The 4,586-nt window shown below is 43.8% G+C and overlaps 1 long non-coding RNA gene across 1 annotated transcript; it reads right to left on the reverse strand.

Moving 5' to 3' along the window:
• Nucleotides 1–497: 497 nt before the first annotated feature.
• LOC135826968 (uncharacterized) lies at nucleotides 498–2,580 on the reverse strand. Its single transcript, XR_010555348.1, has 2 exons — nucleotides 1,820–2,580; nucleotides 498–1,023 (listed from the first exon to the last, which is right to left on the reverse strand). It is a non-coding gene; the product is annotated as an uncharacterized LOC135826968 (long non-coding RNA).
• Nucleotides 2,581–4,586: the final 2,006 nt, after the last annotated feature.

The raw sequence follows: 4,586 nt of genomic DNA on the forward strand, positions 1-4,586 counted from the left end.
TGGTTGACTATATGTTGGACTCAGTAGAGCGTCCAGCCCCTATATGATGTCCAACCCCTATATAGAGTCCATTGGTCCAAAATCCACTGTACAGAGTCCAAAATTGGAATCAACTGTGAGCTCAGTTTAGATGGACATCACTCCCTGTATAGAGTCCAGCCAATTGGCTTCACCCCTATATAGAGTCCATTGGTCCAAAATCAACTGTACGGAGTCCAAATTTTGAAATCAACTACATGTATAAAGATTAAAGAGTCTTTATGTGGACAACACTCCCTGTATAAAGTCCAGCCAATTAGGCATCCCCTATCGAGTTCGAAATTAGACATAGCATCTGCTGTAAGCAGTGAATATTAACCAGAAAACGGCCTCTCCCTTTAATCCTTTACATCATTCACTTCTCAAGATAAAAAATATGTATTGAGGCGCCACTGCAGCCACTTCACTACATGAAAAACACTACAAACACCATCCTCAAATCAAGTGGTCTCTTCGCAGACGCTGCAAATTACAATATCTCAATCATGCAGTGTTGCCAAATTATTGTGCACGCACACACACACATGCACACACCCACACAACGCCAAGAAAATACCTAGAAAAAAAACAAGAATCGAAAGAGAATAATGGAGAGCCCAGGATTAATTATTTGTTTTCAAACTATTGCGCGCGCGCACGCACACACACACACACACACACACACACACAAACTTATACAACGCCAAGAAAACACCAAGAAAAGAGTAGAGACACAATACACACGCAACTCCAACAGCCATGCAAACGTCCACCCATTTACACGTAAAGTCAAGAGGGATAACAAATAATTATACGAAACGAATGCGTACGGGGACGGGTACACGCACGTTTACATACACGTAGTAGTGTAAGAGAGTAACATAGTGCAGTGGTCAGCATAATACTAGCACATGCTGAGAGTGCAATAGCAAGCTTCACCATTGCTCATGGCCATGCAAATGTTCAGCAGCACTCAGTTCCGCAAGCTTCTGAAGATCAGCACACCTGCAACAAATAGATAGCACAAGGATACGCCTATTAACGTAATGATGCATGGGAGCACACAACTACCAAGTTCTCAACGAATGTGATGCTCAATGAAAATCAATCCACTCAAAGACCTGTGAACAGGTGACGGTGGGGACAATAATCTATTAGTAATACGAGGAATAAGATCGTTTGTGCACACTCAAGACGCACGGACACACCACCATACATGTAGTGTACACAGTGTTTCACTGCAACTACTTCGAAGTAAATTGAAATGAGATGATTTGAACAATCTGTACAGCGTTGCCGTCAGTCAGTCTTCCCCAAGATGGAAATGCAATGATTTGTTGTCACGAGGCAGTTTCACTGACACAATGTCATGTTCGTGACATCAAAACGGTTACTTCAGGGAATACGAGTATTAGCTTGAGAAGCTTTTTCTTGTCATTGGCATACAAGCAATCCTCCTACTACTACTAGTACACTGGCACTGCGTTTGTGGATCCCATTGTATTTGACATCATACTATAATTTGTAGAGGAAGAGTGTCGTGGAGTTTCACATAATTTTCACAGGGATAAAAATACATTTCTCATGAAATAATTATAATAATTGATGATAGCTAGACGATCGTATACGATTGATGCAAAGTCCTTGCAGTCCTTGAGGACTATTACGAAGTGGTTGATTACTTTTAGGGCATTCATTCAAGCAACATCAAACAAACACGATACGCTCCTTGAAAATGGAAACAAATTCAAGCATAACGACAGAACAGCAGACCAATCGAAACAAGTAAAAGCTTCCTTACCTCAGTCATCGTCCTGCCATGTAGTTGGACAGCCTTTTGACACGGTGGTACAGGCAGCTCTTGTCCAGTCAAACAGGGGTATCCTTGTGGCGTCGAACGAAAGAGAATGTCAGTGTATCTGACTCGTCAGATTGGAACTGTGCTGAACCTTTCTCTTTCACCGCTTTCTGCTTTCATCCCTCGCTCTGATGAAACCGTTCAAACGTCTTACTGGCAGCAATGGCCAGCCAAACAGGGGATCCTTGTGGCGTCGAACGAAAGAGAGTGTCAGTGTACCTGACTCGTCAGATTTGAACTGTGCTGAACTTTTTCTCGTTCTGCAATTTCTGCTTTCATCCCGCGCACTGATGAAACGTCTTCAGAGAACCACAAGACGCTTTCCAGATTTGATTTTGAACGTCTCCTTATCCTCCTTGGTTACCTCGAGACAGATTACTGTCAGCAACTGCACAGCAGAACTGGCAGCCATGGCTGAAGTGAAGAAAGGAATGCGCTGCCACGAGGCAAGCAAAACTGAAAATGTGTTTGTTCTCTTTCGGGCACAACACACAGGACGGCGTGACTGGATAAACTGGACTCCTGGACTGTGAATAGGAGACTTGTAGAAAAAGTGTACTCCTTATAGGGGATTGCGCGGCAGGATGAAGCTGATCAAAACTGAGTGGACTCCTGGACTCTGTATAGTGGATTTTGGACCAATGGACTCTATATAGGGTGCTGGACATCATATAGTGCATGGACTCTATACTGAGTCCTACATATATTCTTGACACTTCTAAATCTGTCTCCTCGATTTCAAACATTCCCTCTTCCACATTTTCGACGGGGCACTCACAACACTGTTGAGGTTTGGCCTCATTTTCTCTGTGCTGCGCTCAGTGCGCTGATGAGTCCAGAAAGGACGAACCAGTTCTGTCCGTATACAATGTACATTTACATTCAGATTGATATGTGGGTACATGTACATGTACATGTACATCATTTTGCACGTCTTTATTGATTTATCTCTCCGACGGCTTTCTTCTTCCTTGCGATTGCAATCCGACCCGAATTCAGTGCGATCACACTGCAAAGACCCAGCACGCGCTTGTAACAGTACGAAATAGAGACGGCTGGAATAGAGTAGAGTATTTAGTGTATCTCCGTATGTAGGGAAATCAGCGGTCGGAATTCATTTGCCATTAGGCATATTGTAGTATCCCTGCCCGGCTAGTTCGGAAGTAATACGGAACTAATACGGAACTTTACCTGATGTATATTTAGTGTATCTCCGTATGTAAGCGTATGGCGTCTGTAGCATAAGGGCTGCTGCGCATTTCTGTTTTGATGAGATTAGATAGCAACGACATAGCTAACTCGAAGAAGAAGCAGTCAACCTCTAGGTGAGCACCGGAGAGAAAGTTATTTATTTTGCCGCTTCTTCTTTTACTAATAATTATATCCCAGGTGTGTACCTGAGAGAATAATAATAAACGAACTCGTGTTAATTGCACCGCGCCTACCACTCGGCTACCTGTTACAATATGCGGATAATGGCGGCAGAAAATTTGGCAGAATTCGGTACATTTTTCTGGTCGGTTTCATGCATGTTTGATATGTGGATAAAGTAATGGAGCAGAATTCGAGGAATTTTCCGCCATAAGGTTTGTATGGTTCTGCCAATTTCACTGCTTTTCGAGCAGAATCTGCCACCTTTTCGAGCAGGATCCGCACACCCCTATTTGCCACCGCTGTACATACATGTACATGTACACGTACAATAAAACCTGTAACTAAAGACCACCGTGACTAGAGACCAGCCTGGTACTAAAGTCCACTTCGCCAGGGACGGACGATCTTACATTCATATTAAAATGGATGTGCGGTGCAAACCTCTAACTCAGGACCACCTGCCACTAAAGACCGCTTTCTCTGGCCCCAAGGGGTGGTCGCTAGTCACAGGTTTTGCTGTAGTCTGTACATGATAGTGTTACGTACACTGTGCTGTGCAGTCATGGAGTCGGTCCTTTTATAGCTATGAAAATAACTGCATTCCGTCTGAAAGGCGTCAGGAGGCCGAGGCCGCAAGGGGCCGGAGTAGGTGGCAGCCCGCCCTGAAAGGCTTGTCAGGTCTGGCCGCGGCATGCTATATTTAGTTCGCATGTCACGTGAGTTAGGCGTAGATGTCATTGTCACCGACTGACCAAGGAAGCAAGGACGGGTTGGCTTACTACTAGTACTACTACAGTGTACTACGAGTACTAGTAATAATACAGTGCTGACAGCTGAAATCATTCACATTCTAAGGGCGCGTTCGAATTGTCACTCTTTGACCTTTCGAGGAATTTCGTTTTTCTGAAGAGGTGGCCTTATTGGCCTCTTCAGAAAAACGGAGCTCCTCGAAACTCCTCGAAACTCCACGACCTCATCCGATGGGAGAGGTGGAATAGTTTCGAAGAGTTTGGAATAGCTACTTTACGTAGTACGTGGAGATGGTCGATCTAATCGGACGTCATCATCACCATGACAATTCCACTGAAAAACTCTGAAATGATAGAAACCGTTCTAGCGGGACACTTCAACTAATTTCTTTACAATTTGTTGGAATATTTGATGAAGACAATTCGAACGCGTCCCAAATATTGGTCTCTATTTCGTAGCTTTACAATCCCATGTTTGATCTTTGCGATGTGAGCGAACCGCTCAGCTGTCGGATTTCAGTCACCACCAACTGTACATTATTATTATTATTATTATTATTTATTCATATTTTACTAGGGCAGTCCCC

This window comes from Sycon ciliatum, chromosome 11 (genome assembly GCF_964019385.1).
Source record: "Sycon ciliatum chromosome 11, ocSycCili1.1, whole genome shotgun sequence".
Classification (NCBI taxonomy): Eukaryota; Metazoa; Porifera; class Calcarea; order Leucosolenida; family Sycettidae; genus Sycon; species Sycon ciliatum.